This window comes from Carcharhinus amblyrhynchos, chromosome 3 (genome assembly GCF_965287045.1).
Source record: "Carcharhinus amblyrhynchos chromosome 3, sCarAmb.v2.hapA, whole genome shotgun sequence".
NCBI lineage: Eukaryota > Metazoa > Chordata > Chondrichthyes > Carcharhiniformes > Carcharhinidae > Carcharhinus > Carcharhinus amblyrhynchos.
The window spans coordinates 7,311,724-7,324,995 of record NC_137326.1 but is presented as its reverse complement, the minus strand read 5'-3'; positions in this window follow the sequence as shown (position 1 = coordinate 7,324,995).

Sequence of the window (13,272 nt, the reverse complement as noted above, 5' to 3'; positions counted from 1 at the left end):
GTCAAAACCAAACCGGCAAGGGTAGAGTAGAAGAATAATTTGTGGAATGCATCAGGGACTGCTTTTTAGAGCAGTAATAGAATCATAGGATTCCTACAGTGCAGAAGGAAGCCATTCGGCCCATTGAGTCAGCACTGACAACAATTTCACCCAGGCGCTATTCCCTTGACCCCACACATTTATCCTATTAATCCTCCTGACACTAATTTAGCATGGCCAATCCACCTAACCCACACATGTTTGGACTGTATGTTGTGGCAGTTACCCAGGAACAGTAGATTTGGTTTTGTGTAATGAAGAAGAATAAATGAAGGATCTTGTGGTTAAGGATCCCCTATGCTTTAGAGGATTTGAATATAGAAATAGGGAATTTTTTTACTGCATTATACTGGGCGTTGGTGAGGCCACAGCTGGAGTATTGTGAACAGCTTTGGCCTCCTTATGTGAGGAAGGATGTTCTTGTTATCGAAGGAGTGCAGAGAAAGTTTACCGCAGATTTAAGAGATGAGAGGACTGATGTAGGAGAGATTGGGTTGATTAGGATTGTATTTGCTGGAGCTCAGAAGAATGCGGGGGGAATCTCATAGAAGCCTATAAAATTCTAACAAGACTAGACAGGGTAGATGCAAGAAGGATGCTTCCGATGGTGGAAGAGTCCAGAGCCAGGGGTCATAGTCTAAGGATATGTGGTAAACCTTTTATAGGACATGGGCATCACTAGAAAGGCCAACATTTGTTGCCCATCCCTAATTGCCCTTGAATTGAGTGGCAGTTAAGAATCAATTGCACTGCTCTGAGTTTGGAGTCACATGTAGGCCAGACCACGGCAAATTTCCTTCCCTAAAAGGTATTCGTGAACCAGATGGGTTTTTACAACAATTTTGTGGTCATCATTAGACTTTTAATTCAAGATTTTTATTGAATTCAACAATCACCATCTGCTACGGTGGGATTTGAACTTGGCCCTGTGGATTACTAGTGCAGTGACACCACTATGTCATCAAAAGTGTTTTGAGGTCATTATCTAGGCTGAAATTCTAGGTATTGCTGAAGGGCTGCTGCACTATTGCAGCTACTGAATTTGGATGAGGAATATATTGTACTTTAAATCTGGTCTCCAAGTGTAGGAACCCACTTGGTGTGCAATCATACATCCTCCAACCATCATCCATTGAAAAATTGGCTAAGAATCTCAGGCCTGTACTGAATGGCTGCCAGATTTGCCTACATTGCAATCATTACACTACACTACTCAATTCATGGTTCAAAGCGCTTTAAGAGATTTAACATGCCAGATGTCCCGCAGATAATATTTATGCATGAGAGGGACTGGGATGCTTTTTCCCATGGGTTCCTCCTCTTTAATAAGGTTCTTTTTCAAAGATGGGAACATTGTATTGAATAAATGTCAAGGAACCGCATGCTCATTTACTGCATTGATATGTTTATGGTTTTGTGGGTTAGCTGACGGTTCCCTTTCAAGAGATTTGAAAGACTTCTTGCTGCCACACATGATCCATCAAATGTTTAATGTCTGTATAGAGAAACAGTCTTCGCACAAGTTGAAATCCAGGGTGAAGTTTTCCCATCTGCCCTGTTAAACATGATGGATGGGCAGGAAGAGTGGCGTTTCCCCAACCAGGCTCAATGGTGGCTGTTTTGTCATACTGTTGTTAGCTATAGTGGCGATTTCTTAAACGACTGCGGCACGGTGGCACAGTGGTTAGCATCGCTGGCTCACAATACCAGGGACCCAGGTTCAATTCCGGCCTCGGGTCACTGTCTGTTTGCACATTCTGCCTGTGTCTGCGTGGTATCATCCACAAATTTAGCCACAGTGCACTCTCTTCCTTCCTCCAAATCATGAATGTATATTGTGAAGAGCAGGGAGTCCCAGTGCTGATCCCTGTGGCACTCCACACGTTACTGCCCTCTGAGAAAGACCCTCTTATCTCTACTCGCTGCTTTCTATCAGTCAGCCAATCCTCTATCCACGGCAGAATATTACCTCCAACACCACGAGCTCCTATCTTGTGAATAGTGTGGCACTTTATCAAGTGCCTTTCGAAAACCCAAACATACAACATCGACTGGCTCTCCTCTATCTACTCTGGTTGCTAACTCCTCAAAGAACCGCAAACCAGCCTCCCATCCGTTGACTCTGTCTATGCTTCCCACTGCCTCAGAAAAACAGTCAGCATAATTAAGGACCCGACACACCCTGGACATTCTCTCTTCCACCTTCTTCCTTCGGGAAAAAGATACAAAATAATCTGAGGTCACGTACCAACCGACTCAAGAACAGCTTCTTCCCTGCTGCCATCAGACTTTTGAATGGACTTACTTTGCATTAAGCTGACCTTTCTCTACACCCTAGCTATGACTGTAACACTACATTCTGCAGTCTCCTATTTCCTTCTCTATGAATGATATGCTTTGTCTGTATAGTGTGCAAAAAACAATACTTTTCACTGTACGCTAACACCTGTGACAATAATAAATCAAATCAAAGAACTTTAGTATATGTCAAACATGATTTCCCCTTTATGGAACCATGCTGATCTGATTATAATCTTCCAAATGCACTGCTGCTCTCTCCTCAATAATCGATTCTAATATTTTTTTCCAGTAACTGAAGTTAGACTAATTGGTCTGTAGTTTCCTGCATTTTGTCACCTTCCCTTTTTGAACAAGGGTGCCCATTGGCAGTTTTCCAATCTTTCGGCACAGTTCCAGAATCTAAAGATTTTTGGAAGATGACTACCAATACATCCCTGACCTCTGCAGTTACCTCCTATAAGAACCTGGGGTGCAAACTGGGGACTTGTCAGCCTTTAACCCCATTAACTTTCCTGTAACTAATTCTCCCGTGATGCAGACTGTATTTAATTGCTGCAACTGTACAGGGCACTGGTGAGGCCGCAGCTGGAGTACTGTGTGCAGTTTTGGTCGCCGCACTTGCGCAAGGATATTTTGGCCTTGGAGGCAGTGCAGAGGAGGTTCACTAGGCTGATACCGGAGTTGAGGGGGTTGAGCTATGAAGAGAGGCTGAATAGACTGGGCCTGTACTCGTGAGAGTTTAGAAGGATGAGGGGGGATCTTATTGAGACATATAAGATGATGAAAGGGATGGATAGGGTAGAGATGGAGACGTTCTTCCTGCTCAGAAAGGACAGCAGGATTAGAGGGCACAGCCTCAAGATAAAGGGGGGGGCAGTTTAGAACAGAGTTGAGGAGGAACTTCTTCACTCAAAGGGTGGTGAATCTCTGGAATTCTCTGCCCGTTGAAGTGGTGGAGGCTGCCTTGCTAAATATATTTAAGACGCGGGTAGATAGGTTTTTGGTAGGCAAGGGAATTAAGGGTTATGGGGAGAAAGCGGGAAAGTGGAACTGATCCACTTCAGATCAGCCATGATCTTATTGAATGGCGGGGCAGGCTCGAGGGGCTAGATGGCCTACTCCTGCTCCTATTTCTTATGTTCTTATGTTCTTTTAATTCCTTCCTTGTTTTTTTTATTATTTCTGGACGCTTGTAGTATTTCCTACAGTAAAGGCTGATGCATAATATTTATATAACTTCTTCACCATTTTCTTGTTCCCCATAATTATTGCCCCAGTTACGTTATTTAAGGGGGCAATGTGCACTGTGGCACAGTGGTCAGCACTGCTGCCCTACATTACCAGGAATCCGGGTTCAATTTGCAGGTTAAGTGAGTGGGTAGAGAATTGGAAACAGAATTCAAGGTGGGAAAATGTGAGATGGATCATTTCGGAAGAAGGGATGCGAACGTGGATTATTATTTCAATGGAGAGAGACTGCAGAAAGCTGGAACACAAAGGAACTTGGGGGGATCCTTGTTCATGAACCCCAGAAAGCCAGCATACAGAAGCTGAACATAATCAGGAAGGCAAATGAAACACTGGCTTTTGTTTCAAGGGGGCTGGAGTATAACAGTAAAGAGGTGTTGCTGCAACTGTACAAGGTACTAGTGAGGTCAGATTTAGAATACTGTGTACAGTTTTGCTCCCCTTATATAAGGAAAGGTATGTTAACATTAGAGGCAGTACAGAGGAGGTTTACTAGAATGATCCTGAGTATGGAGGGACTGCCATATGAGGACATTTTTTTTATTATTCATTTATGGGATGTGGGCATCACTAGCAAGGCCAGCATTTTTGCCCATCTTTAATTGCCCCTTGCACTGAGTGTCTCACTCAGCCATTTCAGGGGGCAGTTAAGAGTCAACCACATCAGGATCTGGAGTTACACCGACATCAGATTTCCTTCTCTATAGGATGTTAATGAACCAGATGTGTTTTTACAATAATCGACAATGGCTTTGCAGTCATCAGTAGACTTTTCTCAGTTCTGGATTTTTAATGAAGTTAAATTCCACCATCTGCTGTGGTGGGATTTGAACCAGGATCCCCAGAGCATTACCCTGGGCCTATGGATTACTAGTCCAGTGGCAATACCAATATGTAACTGTCTCTCCTTGGGTCTATACCACTTGCAGTTCAGAAGAATGAGAGGTGTTATGATTGGAACATATGGGATTCTTAGGGGGTTAGACAGGGTAAATGTTGGAAGGATGTTTCCACTCATGGGAGGGTGCCAGATCAGAGGGCAGAGTCACAGAATAAGAGGGTGCTTATTTAAGACGGATTTGAGGGAGAATTTCTTCTCTCAAGGAGCAGTGAATCTTTGGAATTCTTTGCCCCAGGAAGCTATGGAGGTTGAATCCTTGAAGATTTTCAAAGCTGAGATTGATTGGTTTTTAATCAGAATCACAGAATAATACAGTGCTGAGAAGGCCATTCAGCCCATCATGTCTGCACTGACGCATGAAATGCCCTGACCTGCCCACCTAACCCCACTTTCCAGCACTTGGCCCGTAGACTACAGAAGACGGGGAGTTAAGGGTTACGGAGATCAGGCAGGAAAGCGAGCTTAGTGAGTGTTGGATTAGCCATAATCTTATTAAATGGTGGAGAAAGCTCGAAGGGCAGCGTCTCCATATCCAGGATTATCCTAGTAAACCTCCTCTGTAATGTTAATATAACAGCCTATTCCCATTCCTATTTCTTATAGTTTTATAGATTACGCTGCAGGGGCTTTCGTCACTCGTGAGATGTGATGCTATCCCAGTAAGGGGTCTTCGATCTTCACACAATATGTGGGTGGGATTTACTGGCCGCACTGTCTCCAAAACTGGAAAATCCCACCCGAGGTCAACAAACCTTTGCATGTTTGTTTCCGCACCCCCCCAGCACCCACAACTAGCCCCCCAGCCCCCCCTCTCCCTGCTCCCACAGTGTTTCCACAGAGCAACTTCCTCTTCAGAGATTTGCCAATTTGCGTGGTGACAGAACGCACGCACTTCATACTTACTTCACAATATTTCAACATTCAGGGGAGGCGATGGCCTAGTGGTATTATCGCTAGATTATTAATCCAAGAGCTCAGCTCTTGTTCTGGGGACCCAGCTTCGAATCCCGCTATGGCAGCTGGTGGAATTTGAATTCAATAAAAAACATCTGGAGTTAAGAATCTGCTGATGACCACGAAACCATTGTTGGGAAAAACCCATCTGGTTCACAAATGCCCTTAAGGGAAAGAAATCTGTCATCCTTACCTGGGCTTGAATGAGTTGAGTTGGGAGAGCAGATACTTGGAGCAGGAACAAATGGCTGGAGGAGATTGCAGAATTGGGGTAAGCCAAAATCAAGGAAGGAAATCTGCCACCCCTATCAGGTCTGGCCGATATTGTGAGTCCAGATCCACAATGTGGTTGATTCTTGAAATGCCCTCTGAGATGGCCTTGCAAGCCATTCAGTTCAAGGGCAATGAGGGATGGGCAATAAATTCTGACCATGACAGCAACGCCCACATTCCATGAATGAACAAAACAAAATAATTTGCACTTAAGTTTGGAGGTCGAATGAGATAGAGTCGTAGAGGTTCACAGCATGGAAACAGGCCCTTTGACCCAGCTTGTCTATGCCGCCCTTTTTTCAACCACTAACCTCGTCCCAATTGCTCGCGTTTGGCCCGTAGACCCTCTGTACGCATCTTACCCGTGTAACTGTCTAAATGCTTTTTAAAAGACAAGATTGTACCTGTCTCTACGGCTGCCTCTGGCAGCTCGTTCCAGACGCTCATCACCCTCTGTGTGAAACAATCAATGAAAGGCAGGGAAAGCAATGTAGGATAGCGTCAGAGGAATCTTCGGCTTCAGTCATTATTTATTTTTATAATTTATCAGTGTCACAAGTAGGCTTACATTAACACTGCAAGGAAGTTACTGTGAAAATCCCCTAGTCGCCACACTCCAGCACCTGTTCGAGTACACTGAGGTGGAATTTAGCATGGCCAATGCACCCTAACCAGCGCGTCTTTTGGACTGCGGGAAGAAACTGGAGCACCCGGAGGAAACGCACGCAGACGGTGAAGATGCAGACTCCGCACAGACAGGGACTCAAGTTGGGAATTGAGCCCGTGTTCCTGGCGCTGTGAGGCAACAGCGCCAAGCACTGTGCCACCGTGCCGCCATTCGGGGAGACTGTTAGGCTATTGACGATGTTAGGCTCAGTTTGATCAGGTTGTGTGGTGTCCATTTTGGAACCAGATGGTGGAGGGAAGGGTTAAGTAATGAATTCCTCCTCTTGTTTACACTCTTCTGTTCTTTAATCACTGGAGCCAAACGTCTGCTCATTACCAGCTGAGAACATGCCTCTTCAGGTTCACCAAAGTTAACATGTATTTGTTACATCTTTTCCCCATAAAGAAGGAAATATTTACATCTGGGGGCTGGAGCAGCTGGGACGCACAAACCAATGACTCACTGGTGGAAGATGGGCTGTCCGGCTGTTGCCATAGCAACTTGCATTGGAGCCAGCAGGCGAATAATTTTCTGACCAAATTTCTTTCGTGTCTTTTGCAGTGAACCAGTCCGTTCTCATCTTGAGAGCCATGTGTCAGTTTGTTTGTAGCATGTGGTTAGCACTGCTGCCTCACAGCGCCAGGGAACCGGTTCCATTCCGGCCTTGGGTGACTGTCCATGTGGAGTTTGCAACGCTCTCTCCGCCTTTGCGTGGGATTCCTCCGATGCTTCGGGGTGGGGGTGGGGTGGAATCAGGATATTGATTCTGATGATCAGCCATGGATCAAAGGGCTGAGCGGCCTCCTCCTGCTTCCGTTTCCACGGCTTACTCTGCGAATTAGTGCAGAGGAGTGAAGGTGGCCAGTCGGAAGAGTGGGAGAGCCCGCATTTCCATCTCTTCCTGACCTCAGGATGTCCCAGAATGCCTTACAGCCAATGAGCTCAGTCGGGCCCAGAAGGCAGGCCTCTTGGAGTATGAGCTCCTTGATTGAGGTAACGATTGCCTGCCCAATCAGGGAGTTTCAGCTGCGTGTATAGATTGAGGAGGGTCAGAGCTGCTGACACTCCGGATTCTGACATTGTACCTGTAGCACTCTTAGGAGTGGGATTGAGTTGGTGAATAAAGGGGACTTGATGAAGGGACCCTGGCCTCTAAGTAGCAGTTTGGCTGTGTAGGCACTTTTGAAATGTGTGGTGTAGTGTGAGTGGAGCAATCAGCCTTGGAATGATCCCTTTGCCTTCATGGGGAAAACTTCATTCAGGCCCAGCCTTCACTCATTAGCAGCCTATAAGCCCCTCTCTCAGAAGCAAGAGGAACCTCCTCTTGTTTTATTCCTTCCACTACGTAGAATCATAGAATCCCGAAAGTGCAGAAGGAGGCCATTCAGCCCAGAAGGCCTGTACCGACACCAATTGCACCTAGACCCTATTCCCGTAATCCCACACATTTACCCCACTAATGCCCCTGACACCAAAGGGCAATTTATCATGGGCAATCCATCTGTGCAACTTTGGAGGAAACCGGAGCACCTGGAGGAAACCCACGCAGACACGGGGAGAACGTACGAACTCCAGACAGACAGTCACCCAAGGCCGGAATTGAACCCAGATCCCTGGCGCTGTGAGACAGCAGTGCGAACCACTGTGCCACCGTACAACCAACATTATTTGCTTCCATCGTTCATCTCGAGAGCTGAGATAACTCCCTAAAACTGGTGAGTCGGGGACCATGACAGAGGTGAAGATGCCAAACAATCTGCAACAGGAGCCAAAGCTACTCACTTGCCATGTTATTGGATGTAGGTCAGGGGGCAGGTGATCTCGCTTGTAGGAAATGGGTTGATTATTTCAATATTATAATGTGGCTGCTCTTGGTCATCATTGTATTTTTCATCACAGGGTTCTCCATACACCGAGAAACGTGGAAGCTTAAAGGAATGAGAAGGGCTAACTCTCTGAGGTAAATGTCTTTGCAGCATGGTTTGTGGGCCAGAAGTAGCAAGCCCACCAGAGCCCAACAAGGTACCCAATAAACTTCACCCCTCTCCCCCAACGCTTGCCCTTGCCCCCCCCATCCCTACACCCCCCCACCCCCTCGCGATTTGCCTGCTTTGTACCACCTTCAACAGCCCATGCCCCCTCCTTGACCCCCCATTGTGCGCCCAATCCGACCACCATTGGGATCCTTGACTGTGGGGGCGCAAACGAGCATGAACTTGATAGGCCAAAATACCACCTGCTGTGCCAATCTGCGACAATCCTCTCCCCTCAGCTCCGCAATCTGGAGTCTCTCCCATTCCTCCACCATCTCTCCCCACCCCCCCCCCCCCACCCCAACCCCCATCACTCCCCCTCCACTCCATCCCCAGTCCAACACCAATCCAACACCAATCTCTCTCCCCCCACCCTCCTCCCACACCAACCCCAATCTCTCTCCCCCTCCCCACTCCAAACCCAAACCCTCTCCCCCCCACTCCAAACCCAATCTATCTCCCCCCCCAACTCCAGCCCCAATCTCTCTCCCCCCGCCACTCCAACCCAAACCTCCCTTCTCCCCATCCCAATTCTAACCCCAAGCTCTCTCACTCCTCCAATACATCCCACCAGCTCTTGTTGCCTTCAGCCTTGTGAAGGTGGCCACTTCGCGAGGGAGGTGGGGGGAGGGCTGGGGGGACGGGGGGAGCGGCTGGGGGAGAGGGGGTGATGTTTACTGGGTACCTTGTTGGGCTCTGATGGAAGTACCTCTTGCTGCTTCTGGCCCATAAGCCTTGCTGCAAAGACATTTACCTCAGAGAGTTAGCCCTTCTCACTCCTTTAAGCTTCCACGTTCCTGGCCGTCTGTGGTGAAAAATACAATGATGACCAAGAACAGCCGCGTTATAATATTTAAATAATCAACCCGTTTCCTACAAGCAGATTGATCACCTGCCCCTCTGTCCTACCTCCAATAAAATGGCAAGTGAGTAGCTTTGGCCCTTGTTGCAGATCGTTTGGCATCTTGAAACTCAGTCCCAGCCTGGCAGTCAGGTGAGACCCTCGCAGAAATGTTTAAAGCAGCCCAGAGTTACATTCCGTAGGATGTCATTACAACCTGTCCCCCCGGGCATCTGTCATAATTGCCCCTCTCCAGTGCAAGTCCCCCGTCTCCCTTCCCCACAGGACTGATCACTCCTCCTGACTGCATTTCAGCTCAGTGTATCTGCGGATTAGTTTTGAATCTACCTTCTTTTGGCACGGTGATGCAGTGGTTAGAACTGCTGCCTCACAGTGCCAGGGATCCGGGTTCAATTCAGGCCTCTGTGTGGAGTTTTCATGTTCTCCCCAAGCCTGCATGGGTTTCCATCCGGGTGCTCCAGTTTCCTCCCACTCTCCAAAGATGTGCAGGTTAGGTGGATTGACCATGTTAAATTGCCACTTAGAGTCCAAACGTGTGCTGGTTAGGTGGATTGGTCGTGCTAAATTGATTATAGTACCAGGGTGATTAGCAGGGTAAATATGTGGAGTCACAGGAATAGGGCCTGAGTGGGACTATGGTCGGTGCAGACTTGATGGGCCAAATGGCCTCTATCTGCGCTGTAAGTATTCTATGATTTTATAATGATTCTCCCCGTGTCCGCGTAAGTTTCCTCTGGGTGCTCCGGTTTCCTCCCACAGTCCAAAGATGTGCGGGTTAGGTTGATTGGTCACGCTAAATGGACCCTAATGCCGGGGGGACCAGAAGGGTAAATACGTGGAATTATAGGAATAGGGCCTGGCTGGGATTGTGGTCGGTGCAACTCGATGGGCCGAATGGCCCCCTTCTGCACTGGAGGAATTCTTTGATTCTATGATGATTCTCCCCATGTCTGCGTGGGTTTCCTCCGGGTGCTCTGGTTTCCTCCCACGGTCCAAAGATATACGGGTTAGGTTGATTGACCATACTAAATTAACCCTAGTGTTTAGAGTTAGGGGATTAGCAGAGTAAACGTGGGGGGTTACGGGGATAAGGCTTGGATGGGATTGGGGTTGGTGCTAACTCGATGGGCCAAATGGCCTCTGTCTGCACTGTAGGGATTCGTTTCTATGATTCTTTCAACCCTAAACTCTATAGGTTCTTGACTACATGAAACAGCTTGGCGCAGCCTGCACTGGCTAATCCCCTCAGAACTGTAAAAACAGCAATTATATCACATCTCAAACATCCCAGTCCTCTTAAGAACAAGCACGATTTGCACTGTCGCCCAGCACACTTTGAACCCTTCGTCTTCTCAGACACTCCATCTGTGTTTCCTTTCCCACATCCAAGTAATAATCAGCAATAATCGTGCCGTGGCAGTCGGAACGGTGGAGGGTATTCCAGCTGCAGTTGTATAAAGTGAAAGCTTGCTGTTGTATTACGTCAAAGGCGCTATATAAATTCGAATTTTTGTTTATAAAGTGTCAGGATGACTGACTCAATATGGAGCTTTTAATGATCTCAATAACCAGCTTGTCATATGCACTGTCACTGGGCGTTGTTGCACTGTTTTGTTCTATTGAGCCCTTGGATTGATTCCCTTTTTTGTGGGTTTGAATCTCACCATGGCGGATGGTGGTGTTTGAATTCAATAAAAAAAATCTGTAATTAAGAATCTACTGATGTCCACGAAACCATTGTTGAAAAATCCCATCTGGTTCACTCATGCCCTTTATAGAATGATAGAATCCCTACAGTGCAAAAGAAGGCCATTCAGCCCGTTAAGCCATCACCAACAACAATCTCACTCAGACCTTATCTCCGTAACCCCACACATTTACCCTAACAAGTCCTCCTGACACTAATGGACAATTTAGCATATCCAATTCACCTAACCCCCACACTTTTAGGCTGTGGGTGGAAACTAGAGCGCCTGGAGAAAACCCACGCAGACATGGGGAGAACGTGCAGACTCTGCACAGACAGTGACCCAGGCCAGGAATTGAACTTGAGTCCCTGGCGCTGTGAGGCAGCAGTGCTAATCACTGTGCCACCACACCTCCATGCCACCCATAGTTACAGAGGAGGTTCAGCTTATTTAATTACCCGTTGACAGTTCTGTAGCACCAATTCCACGTCAAATGGGATCATTGAAAAACAAAATGCTGGAAGGTGCAACAGGAGACCAGAGGAGCAATGAGCAGGAAAGTGCCTGGCTGGGTGAGTTTCCTGCCTGGTAACTGCACTGAATGACTTCCCTTCTCCTTTTGCATGGTAGCAATAAAGCAAATGCTAATACCTTTGTGCGATATCTAGGTCAAAGACTCAGGTGTAACAACCTGGAGGTTGCCTGCAATCTTCCTCTCAGGCCAGTGTTTGAAGATGTGCTCCAGAATAACTTTTTTATTCATACATGGGACATGAGCATCCAGCATTTATTGCCCATCCCTAGTTGTTTTTGCAGGGCAGGTGAGAGTCACCACATTGCTGTGGCTCTGGAGTCAAATCTGGCCCAGGTAAAGCCAGAGTTGATTCCCAGCTTGGGTCACTGTCTGTGCAGAGTCTGCACATTCTCCCCGTGTCTGCTTCGGTTTCCTCCCACAGCCCAAAAATGTGCAAGTTAAGCTGATGGGTCATGCTAAGTTGCCCCTTTGTGTCCCAGGTTGTGTAGGTTAGAAGGATTAGTGGGGTAAATATGAGAGGTGATGGAGATAGAGTCTAGGTGGGATTGTTGTTGGTGCAGACTTGATGTTCCAAATGGCCTCTTTCTGCACTGAAGGGATTCTATAAATGGTTTTAGAAGGTGCAGCCTTACCACACATAAGACCATAAGACATAAGGAGGAGAAAGTGGGTTCCCGGACACGCGTCCTTTGTTTGAATAGAGGGGAGTACGGTAGAATGAGAGAAGAATTGGCGAATGTGGACTGGGGGAGCGCGTTGGAGGGAGGGTCTGTTGAGGACCAGTGGAGGATCTTTAAGGAGATCTTTCTTGGTGCTCAGCGGAAATTTATTCCGATGGTCAAAAAGGATAGTAGGAGGAGAGGTAATAAGCCGTGGATAACGAAGGAGGCGAAGGAAAGTGTTAAACTAAAAGCGGAGGAATTTAGAGTAGCTAAGAGTAGTGGGCAAGAAGAGGATTGGGAGAGGTTTAAATGTCAACAAAGATTGACAAAGAAGTTGATAAAGAAGGGTAGGAGAAACTATGAAGCTGGGCTAGCGCTTAATATAAAAAAGATAGCAAGAGTTTTTATAAATATATAAAAAGGAAGAGGCTGGCTAGGGTGAATGTTGGTCCTTTAGAGGATGAGAAAGGGGACCTAGTGGTAGGGGATGGGGATATGGCTAAGGTATTGAATAACTTTTTTGTTTCTGTCTTCACGGAGGAGGACGTGAATATTCCTGCTCCTATTTCTTATGTTCTTATGTTCAAAGGAGCAGAATTAGGCCTCTCGGCCCATTGAGTCTGCTCCGCCATTCAATCATGGCTGATATTTTTCTCATCCCCATTCTCCTGCCTTTTCCCCATAACTCCTGATCCGTTTATCAATCTAGAACCGATCTATCTCTGTCTTAAAGATACTCAATGATCTGGCCTCCACAGGGTTCTGCGGAAGACTTGCACACATTCCCCACTCTCTGGCTGAAGAAATTCCTCCTCATCTCTGTTTTAAAGGATTGTCCCTTTAGCCTGAGGTTGTGCCCTCTGGTTCTGGTTTTTCCTACTAGTGGAAACATCCTCTCCATGTCCACTCTATCCAGGCCTCGCAGTACCCTGTAAGTTTCAATCAGATCTCCCCTCATCCTTCTAAACTCCAACGAGTACAGATCCAGAGTCCTCAACCTTTCATCATAGACAAGCTCTTCATTCCAGAGATCATTCTTCTAAACCCACTCTGGGCCCTTTCCAAGACCAGCATAGCCTTCCTTAGATATGGAACCCAAAACTGCTCAC